We start from the raw sequence: 10846 nt of genomic DNA on the forward strand, positions 1-10846 counted from the left end.
GAAAGACGCTCTCACTGGCCTGAAACCTGCCAAGCAGGTTGGGCCAGCTGGCCAGTGAACCAGGGCTTCATCTGTCTCCATTTCTCCAGTTAGGGTTACTTCACCATGTCTGGCTTTTTTCCCCCATAGTTTCTGGGAATCAAACTAGGGTCCTTGTGCTGTCAAGGCAATGGCACATCTCTGTAGTTCTGCTTCTACATTCTTGCACAACTCAGTCCAGCAAGAATTTGTGGGAAAACTAACCTGGGAAGCGGTCCTTTGTCTGCACTGTGAACTAAAGCTCAGCCTAGTCTTGTTCTACACATCAGTGCCAAGTCCCCCAAGGCAAACTCTGTTTATTACAGTGAGCCCTTCAGGCTGTGGCCTGATACTCTTGGACATGGTCCTGGAAGTTTGGAAGTCCAAGATCAAGGTGGCAGCATTGTCTTTTGGGGGAAGGCCCACTGGTCATAAATTTTGTCTTTTCTACCACAGCTTCACATGGTGGGACATGAAAGGGACAGGGTAGAAGTTGACATGGGACAAGAGGTGAATTTCTTAAGAAACTCTTCTCTGTAGAGGTAAAGCTGAGGTAACCTAGAAGCCAAGTTTTCCCTTCATTAAAGGATAGCTGAAACAGGAGGCTCCTAAGAACTTCCTGAGTCTACTCACTGTAAGAAAACTTTGCAAGAGTTATAGTACTTCAGAAAAGTACTACCTTTGGGTCATTATCCCTTGTAGTGATTTGAATAGGAATGGCCCCACAGATTCCGGTGTTTGAATGCTTGTCCAGAGGGAATGGTACTATTCGGATATGTGGCCTAATTGGAGATAGTGTTTCACTGGGGGCATGCTCTGAGGTCTCAGATCCCAAGCTATCCCCAGTGGGGCATTCACTTCCTGCTGCCTGCTGATCCAGACGTAGGACTCTCAGCTACCTCTGCATCATGTCTGGACTAAATCTCTGAAACAGTATGTCAGCTGCAGTTATATATTTTCCTTTATAAGAGTTGCTGTAGTCATGGTGTCTCCTCACAGCAATGAAACCCTAATTAAGATACCCCTTAATTAGCAGAATGTCCTTGAGCAAGTACTTGGGACCTCTGATTCTCTATATTCTACCTATCAATGAGGATAGAAATCTTCCTGAACCCAAATTTAAGTACTAGGGGGAACTAAGGTATGTTAAGCTTGGTCAGCACATAGTAGGTGTGGTGGTTTTAAAATGCTTGGCCCAGGGAGTGGCAGTATTAGGAACTGTGGCCTCGTTGGAGGAAGCATGTTACTGTGGGTGTGGGCTTTGAGACCCTTCTAGCCACGTGGGACCCAGTCTTCTCCTGTTTGCTTTCTGAATAAGATGTAGCACTCTCAGCAGCTCCTCCTGTGCCATATGTACCAGGAAGCTGCCATGTTCCCACCTTGATGATAATGGACTGAACCTCTGAACCTATAAGCCAGCCCCAATCAAGTGTTATTCTTTATAAGAGTTGCCTTGGTCATGGTGTCTCTTTACAGCAATCGAAACCTAACTAAGAGTAGGGACATCACAAAACTTTCCCCTATGTCTCTGATGAGAATTCCTATTTTTTTTCCAAGATAGTGAGGACTCTTTTATAGAAAGAGCAAACAGTGCAAATAATTCAAGCGAAGGCTGAAAGATTCTAATTGCCGTTTAACCCAACTTTAGGGAAGTTTGCGAGCTGCCCTTCCCCTCCCTCTGGCAGACCAGTTCACATCCTCTTCCTCTTTCCTACTCCTCCGCCTCATCTCCCTGAGGCGGTGTCATTCCCCTTGTGCAGAGGAGGAGTGGGCACACACCCCCTGCTTCAGGTCTGGGAAGTAGACTGTGTCATGTCCAGCAAGGGCTCCAGAGAGCCCTGCCACTGCCTTCCGCCAAAGCTGTGTTCTGGACACTGGGTTTTATGATGCAATATTAACAGGGCTCTGCAATCCTAGATGCCATAAATCTTCCTCCCGCTTCCTGCAGAAGTAATTGCCTCACACGCAGAAAACAGCCTGCCGAACAGAGTTCCAGGCTGCTCCTCAACTCCCTTTCCACCGAGTAAGCATTCCTATAAAGATGGCTCTGGCACCCAGATGGTCTACGGGAGGAAATCACCTGCAACTCATCCTGCCAAGACACACAAAAGGTCTATGGTTCACAGTGGAAAGGTAGATATCTCGAACAAGGCAGAGCCCAGGGTAATAAAAAATGCCTTTTATTTCCTACTTTCTTTCACAGTAGTAGGCTTTATTCTGAATCTCACCAGACGCTTGAAAGGCATTAAAAGCAATAGTTCCCTGCCGCCGCCCCTCCCCCCAAATGTTTTTGTTTCCTAGAACTGAGTTTGCCTAGGTAGGCAAGGCTGCTCTCCGCAGGAGGGCAGAAAGGTTGAGAAATGTCATTGTTTGTGCCACCACCAGGGTAGCTCTGTAGGGACACTTTCTAAAGGTCTGGAGTGGAGGGAAAAGGCACATCCACCTCACCTAAAGGGACAGAATGATTCACAGAGCACATTTCTGTCTATGTAGCAAGTATGCTATGTATGTTCAGCCAATTCAGTAATACACAGAGATGGGTGACGTATAGATTCCCATACATCAGAAGTCAGTGTATATAGCTTTGAAGTCTGGCGAGGGTCTTCATAGACAATCTAACTGTATTCTTACTTGGGAGGGGATCCAGAAATTCTCTTGGCTCTCTCCTCAGATGGATGCTAATCCCACCAGGGGGCCCTCCTCTCATGACCTAATCCCCTCGAAAGGCCCACAGTTCTTTCAAAAATTCTCTCTCTCTCTCTCTCTCTCTCTCTCTCTCTCTCTCTCTCTCTCTCTCTCGTGTGTGTGTGTGTGTGTGTGTGTGTGTGTGCACGTGTGTGTACTGATATGACATAAATCATATGGGGGCCAGAGGGCAAGCCTGTAGAATCTGCTTTCTCCTTTTTTTCTTTCTTTCTCCCTCTTCTCTGCTCTCACCTGGTCCTCCTTTCCTCCTTCTTGTTTTTCATCTTCTCTATTCTCTTCTTCCTCCTAGTTTTAAAAATAAGAACAATTGGGGTGTGTGTGTGTGTGTGTGTGTGTGTGTGTGTGTGTGATGTAACTCTGGCTGTCCTGGAACTATGGAGATCATTTACCACGTCATCTCTTTGTATGTGATTCTCTCTGCCTCTGTTTCTTCCATATGCACAACATGTATGCTGATGAATTCCACAAGTTTCTTAAATCTTCCGACACTCATTCCTGCAAACTGAGGCGAGGGGTTAGTAGACCCCCCCCCCAATGATCTTGCTCTGATTTATATCCAAGCTGGGAACTAAGTTTTTTGTCCCTGTAAGCTGCTGGGGATAAAATTAGACTATGCTGCTTGTTGACTAGATCCCCAGCAGAGGTGACTAAAGGGTTGATTTGGGTTCTTATTATGGCTGTTCCAGGGTGCAATCTGTCATATAGGAGGGCAGGCATGGGGGCAGGAGCTTTAAGTGGCTAGTCACACTCCATCCATTGTCAAGAAGCAGAAGAGTGGATACCATTCAGCCTTCGCATATCAAGTTTCAGTAAGACTAGGCACATCTCCTACAGAAGCGTGACAAGGTAGCCCAGTAGGAGGAAAGGGTCCCAAAAGCAGTCACTAGAGTAAGAGGCAGTCTTGTTCCCATTGTTAGGAGTTCCAAATGAAGACCAAGCTACACAACTGTTACATATGTACAAAGGGTCTAGGTCAGCCCTACGCATGCTCCCTGGCTGACGATTCAGTCTCTATGAGCAACTTTGGGCCCAGATTAGTGGATTCTGTAGGGTTTTTTTTTTTTTTTTTTTTTTTTTTTTTGTGGTATCCTTGACCTCTCTGGTTCCTTCAGTCCTTCCTCCCCATATTCAACAGGGTCCCCTAAGCTTCACTTAATGTGTGGCAGTGTGTCTCTGCATATATTTCCATCAGTTTCTGAGTGAAGCCTCTTTGATGATAATTACTCTAGGCTCCTGTCTGAAAGTATACCAGAATATCATTAACAGTGACAAGAGTGGGCTTCCTCTCATAGCATGGGTTTCAATCTTGGCCAGCCATTGGTTGACTACTCCCGTAATCTCCGCTCCATGTTTACCCCTGTACTTCTTGTAGGCAGGACAAATTGTAGGAAGAAGGTTTTGTGGCTGGGTTGGTGTCCCAATCCCTCCATTGGAAGTCTTGCCTGGTTACAGGAGATGGCTAGTTCAGGCTCCACATCCCCACTGCTAGGACTCTTAGCTAGGGTCACCCTGGTACATTCTTCCTCTTTTCTGAAGAGAAATGGAGGAGGAGGAGTGGATGAAGTAGGAGGGAGGTAGGGGGGAGAAGAGGGAGGGGAAACTGCAGTCGGGATGTAAAATAAATAAATAAATAAATAAATAAATAAATAATGTTTTTAAAAGCAGCAGCAGCAGAAGAGTGAACAGCACTCAGCCTACTCACTCTCTCCCTCTCTCTCGTTTTTATTCAGTGCAGAATCCCAGCTCCTGTAATGATGCTACCGACAACGTGCCATCTAGAGTAAGTCTTCCCATCTCAATTAAGTCACTGTAGAACCTTCCTCACAGATACACATGTCCAGAAGTGTGTCTTTTCAGAGATGTTAGATTCTGTCAACTTGACTATCAATACTAACCATTAGTGTCCTCCTTTCCACAGCCACAAACTCAGTTCTTATTGATGAGAGATCCATGCAAGGTCCTGATCAAACAGTGTCCCTCGATGCATCGGGAACTGACACATTCATTCTGCCCACAGAGTGGAGTACAGAACAACAATGCACCTTGTGCATTGTTCCTCAACCTGGACTCTCCAGAGCAGAATCCTCAGGAACATGTGTATCTACCTGGCTGTGCACTGCCTGGCTCAGAAGCCTGTGTAACTTCTGTTATGTGCCAAGGCTATTTGCACATCACGACCCACTCACTGGACCATACCATCACCATCCAGATTTCCCTCCCATCCAAATCTGAGTTTGGATCTCAGAAAGCATGGAAAGCCAGATAGGTGACAAATATCTGCAATCTTAGTACCTCTAAAGGCACGTGAGAGGTAAATACAAGAGAGTCCCCCAGAAGCTCATGGACCAGAAGCTCCCATGGTATACACAGTGGTGATCAAGAGACTCTGTCTCAAACAAAGTAGAAGATGATGATTCAGATTTAAGGCTGTTTTCTGACCTCTGCATATGTACTGTGGCACACACATACACACACACACACACACACACACATATACACAGAGAGAGAGAGAGAGAGAGAGGAAGACAGAGACAGAGAGACAGAGACAGAAACAGAGTAGGGTTGTCTTTTGTATCAGCATTACAATATTTGAATATTTTCACAGAAAGCTGCATTAAGTCCAGGTTTCTGCTTCAGAGAGAAAAGCTCTTCAGCAAGAATAACTTGAAAAAGCCCAAGTCCTTGCATGGAAAGTTAGCAGGGGTCCGGAGGAGGACCATGAAGCACTGGGATGAAGGATGGGATCTAATGTAGAAGTGCTCCATTCTCAGATTTACTACATATGAGTGGACATCCTAGCTGTGTCTCTTGACCCCTCCTGCCTCTGTGCCCTCACCCGAGGAATGAGGAAGGTACTGTATAGATCCAAGGCTTAGGAAGCACCTTGCAGACTATGCAAGGCATTGACACAGTGGATGGGAATGGCTGGGTTTTTTTGTCCTGGATCTTAGCCACTCTGCATGGCTGGGATGTATGAGAACATTGGCTCAGCAAGCTTGGGACTATCAGGACCTCATTGGACTCTCCAAAGCCATTCTCTAAGTGGAGGGCTTCGAGCAGCAACAGAGATCCAAGTGATCTGGGAATGACCCAGCTCAAAGCCTCCACTGGACAGAAGCCCGGTGTATGCAGTGGTCCCCCCTCTTAGGAAGCCCTCTGGCCCTGACACTGACAGTACCTACCATGGTTAACTACCAGCCAGACTCTGGGCTTGAAAAAGCAGTGCGTTGCCATGACAACCTCTTGTAAGTGTTCCCAGAAGGAATGACAAGGCCAAGGGCTTAGTTGCTATTTCCCTTCCCGTCAAGAAGTCTGAAAGCAAGAATGATCTCAGGTACGAGGTCTCCTAATGTTAGTAGGCACACAGGTTCTGCCTGGGTTACACAGGTGGTAAGTGGCAGCTTTGGCACACTCCCTCACCAGCCCATCACTCTGCACTGGCTGCCACTCAGCAGACATCCCTTTTGGGGGAAACTGTCTTTTCTACACATACCTTCCATTGCCTCTGCCCTGGACTTAATACTTCCCTGGTTCTTTGCCATTGTCCTAAGGAAATTATCATCCTTAAGATCCTGGTCCCTTACTTCTCTCCTCTTCCTTCCAAAGTTACATCCTGAGACCCCATCTAGAACTGGCCCAAGGTCCTCTGTTTACCAGAGGAGGTGGCATAGAGGCAACTTTTCCTCCTCTGTGACTGAACTATGACAACGAGCTTCAGGCTTCCGGGAGCCATGTGTCACCCATGCAGAGAAGGTCATCTGCAGGAAGGAGCCTAACCCAGCAGCAGAGAAATGCAGGGCTTCTTGGTAACCAGGGCATCCTGGTTCTTCTGTGCTTGGTTACCAGTATGGAGAATGGCCGCTTCCTAGGCGAGCCTGTCTTGCTATCCACATTTCTGCCATTGCCAAGCCTCCAAGGTAAATCACCACCCCTTCTCTTAGGGAATCTACCTTTCCTTTGTTCTTCCAGTTTTAAAGGAGATTTTTTTTTTTTAAAGTAGGGAGGAATCTAAGTACGGGAGTGTTGAGAATGGGGTATCTCACTAGATCCCTGAAACATATGTTGTGCTCAGCACCTCTGGGAACATACAGTAGGAGCAGTGGCTCAGCCCACTCACTGTGTGGGAGCTCCTCCTCCACAGACTGAGAACTCGTAACACTTACCTGGTAGGGTCATTATACGAAGTGAATGAGATGACACTTTGGGGTTCAGGGGAAAAATAGTTTGGTTAGTATGAGAACAAGAGTTTAACCCCCAGTCCAGTCCAGGTATTTAGATAATACTCAGAGAATGCAACGATGGAATGCCTTCTCTCACAACCTAAAGTGAGAGTACCTGCCACAGACTTTGATGACTATGGTTCTCTCCTAGAGCAGCTAGAACCGGACTTCAGGCTGCACTGAAGACTGGGCATTCTCCAGGATGCTGCCAAGCACTGGGGCAGAAAAACACTGCTCTTTTTGACTCTGAAAACAGGGCTGGAGGTGAAAGGCTCCTTCAGTGATATTGGATCAGCAGAGTAAGAAGGCTTTCCCAGACACACAGGAAAACAGCCAGAACAGAGGCTGATAATAGAATTGAAGTTTATCCCCAAAGTGAACCCCTATTGAAATTTTCACTAAACCTGCAGCTGCAGGGTTAGAGATGAGTAAGAACGGAATGCTGAGAAATCAAAGCATCGGACAACAGGGAGGTGACCTTTCCACTGCCGATAATGACAATGAACTAACAAGCAAACAAAAACCAGGTGACAGACCTCTCAGTTTGCCCAAAACACACAAAGTTAGCAACGGAAATATATGCAATTGTGATGGTTAAGACTGAATGTTAGCCTGACCGGGACCTAAACTTACATAGAAAGTGAATCTTTGAATATGCCTGTTTAGGGTTTTCTCAATTAGTTGAGGGAGGAAGACTCACTCTAAATGTGAGACGGGTGGTACAATATAAAGGACTGCAGGACTTAATGAAAAGGAGGAAGGCAACACTCTGTAGCTGCTTCCTGACTGTGGTTGCAGTGTGACAGACTGCCTCCTGTCCATGGCCATGCCTTCCTCCCTGTGGTGGTTTGAAAGAAAATGGTCCCCCTAGCCTAGTAGAATGTGCCAATATTAGGAGGTGCAGTCTTGCTGGAGTAGATGTGACCATGTTGGAGGAATTGTGGGGATGGGCTTTGAGGTCCCCATGCTTAAGCTAGGCCAGTGGCTCACAGTCTTTTCCCGATGCTTGTGGATTCAGTTGTGGAACTGTCAGCTCTTTCTATAGCACACCTGCTTGCATGCCACCATGTTTCCTGCCTTGATGATAATGTACTCTAAGCCTCTGAACTACAAGCCAGGCCAGATGAAATGTTTTCCTTTATAAGAGTTGCTGTGGTCATGGTGTCTCTTCACTGCAACAAAACCTTTACTAAGACACTCCCCTTGATGGACTACATCATGGAGCTATAAACCAAAATAAACTCTTCCTTGTTCCTCCTGTTAGAACACCTTATCAGCAACAGGAAAAGTAATGAACAGCAACAACAATCCCTAACATATAGAAGGTAAAGCATAAAGGTGAACAAATACTGCTTTATGATTCAATACTTTTATTGAACTACAAGAAGTGGGTGATTGTTACGAAAAATATGGATTATCCCCAGTTGAGTGAAGAATTAGAGAATTAATTCTGGGGAGAGGGATCGGTGTTGAAGGCCGTGTGCTGCTTCTGTGGGGGAGCTGAATGCAGTTCCTGGGACCTATATTGTATGATTCACAACCTCCTGTAGCTCCAGAGGATCCCTGATGCCCTCTTCCAGTCCCTAAAGGCAATATTGCCATATGCGCAAACCCGCAAACATATACCCATAAACATATACATACAACTTAAAGAAAACATTTTTTAAAAAGTAAAAAATTTACACGTAGCAGTTACCATGAAATCAAGTGACAACATTATCAAAGAATTCACTCTAAAAGGATAAGGCATCTAGTTTGGAAATAGTTCTTTTAAAGTTTTCTTCGGGGAATACTCTCAATAGATGAGCTAATTTAAGGCACAGGAAAATGCTCTTTACTTTAGAAGGTAGACTCAGCTAACCTAAAACCTCAGAACTTAAAGAGATATGTGCAGTTACTCTAAGACAGTCTTAGCTGTCATGAAAACATGTAAGACTTTTAAGTAAAACCCAGTGGCTGTATCCTGTGGTGTACTTAAAGCCTCCTACAACTTATTTGAGAAATGAAAGAATTTGAGATGGTGAGGCATATTCATACTATGAAGGGAGTTTTTAATTTAATTCATCCCTTCAATTTTTCAAAAGAAAACTAACATGTTCCTAATTTTAAGTACATTGGATATAATTCAACATGCAATCATCTCTGATTTTTTAAAAAAATTACAAACATCTCCTTCCGTAAATAGATCTTTCTTCATATGGTGGGGCAAACACCACATGTCCCATTGAGGTGATAGCTGTCCTCTCAGTGGGCTCACAAAAGCAGGGAGGATGCCAGCTTGGAGCCCACATCCCAGCCACCCCAGTTTCTTCACTCATCTGCTTGTACCATTGCCACCCCACTCCTTTCTGATCCTTCCTTTTGTCCCAGCTTAAAACGAGCCTGTCAATCAGGGCAGAGTATTCCCAACTCAGTCTTGAAGCACGGGGCTGCTTTGAAGACTCTGTGAAGGGTATTTCAACTAGAGCAGCTGTCAGGTGGGAGATTCCGGCTCTCAGGGATTCTGGTTCAAAGTGGGAATACCTACACTACTGTTGATGCCCTGAGAGCCCATCAGCCCAACTCTCTCCCAGGGTCTATCATGGCTTCAATGGGGAACCTGTTATCTAGAGCCCAGAAGCACTCTCCTTGCAGAGCTTACCCTTGAACAAATCTGTGCTGTGGAATAATAAAGATAGTAAAGAGCAAGATGTTTTGACCTTGCCCATTGATGCTGAAATAAAGGCCTAGTGGAATAACAGTCAGTTTAAAGAGGGGAGGGAATTCTGACTCATTATGGACTTTGAGGGCACAGAATTAAGTGACGTTAAGAAAAATAGACAAATACAGTATGTGAAGGTAGAAGGGTGGTCAGCTCAAGTGGGGTGGATGAAATGGGAAGTTGTTTAATGAGTAGAAAGGTTCAGTTCTGCAAGGCAGGAACTTCCTGACAATGGGTTGCCCAAAGTAAACAGACTTTAGCCTACTTGCACTATATGCTTAAAGTGGTTAAGGTGTTGAAACACGCACACACACATGCATATGCACACACATGCATACATACATACTGCTTGAAACATAGAACTACAGAAGAGGGTTAGAAGACAAGATGCTACAGATTCAGTCCTGATGATTCATGACTATGATTTAGCAGCATTGCTTGATTTCCATGAATCTCACAATGCTCCATAAAATACATGAAAAGTAATCTACAATAGGGTTACTATGTGGATTACCTAGATAGGATTTTCATGTTACACAGAGCAGCTCCCAACCAGAGCATGGGGAATGCTTTTACCATCATGCTACCGAACATCAGACAAGACAGCTACTAAAGGCCTTCAAGTTGAAGGATGTCAAGGACGATGTCCACAATAAAGACACCCACATCATGTGGGTATGAAGAGAGGCGGGTGGTGAGGAGCCAGGCAGGAAAGAGTGGGATTCAGGTAGACAGAGGAGCCACTGTTTGCAGCATATGAGAGGCAGGTAGGAGGAGCATCCTTGGAGAGAGGATTCAGCACACTATTCAGTGGGTGGCAAGTGATGTAAGAGGGGAAGGCTCTAGCCTGGCACATAGTGGACAGGCTAGGGGGCACCCAAGAACATGAGATGTATCTTAAAGTCCTGTCTCAGGAAGAAGCTGCTCTGAGACAACGTTCAGCAGAGAACCCCATGGGAAGAAGTTTTGGCAGATAAGGGCAGGATGGTGGACCAGGTGATTTTGAAGTATTTTTCACTGTACAGGTCTCCTTTCGAATCGGGAAACCCAGAGCCTTCCACCTTCTCTCCAGAGTTAGGGAAGGTTAAACTGTGGCACACTGATGACCAGCTGTGTGAGGTCACTTGTCACTTGGATTTTTGCCTACTAGGTTTTTTCTTTCTTTCTTTCTTTCTTTCTTTCTTTCTTTCTTTCTTTCTTT

Source organism: Grammomys surdaster, unplaced genomic scaffold (genome assembly GCF_004785775.1).
Source record: "Grammomys surdaster isolate TR1022 unplaced genomic scaffold, NIH_TR_1.0 212, whole genome shotgun sequence".
Classification (NCBI taxonomy): domain Eukaryota; kingdom Metazoa; phylum Chordata; class Mammalia; order Rodentia; family Muridae; genus Grammomys; species Grammomys surdaster.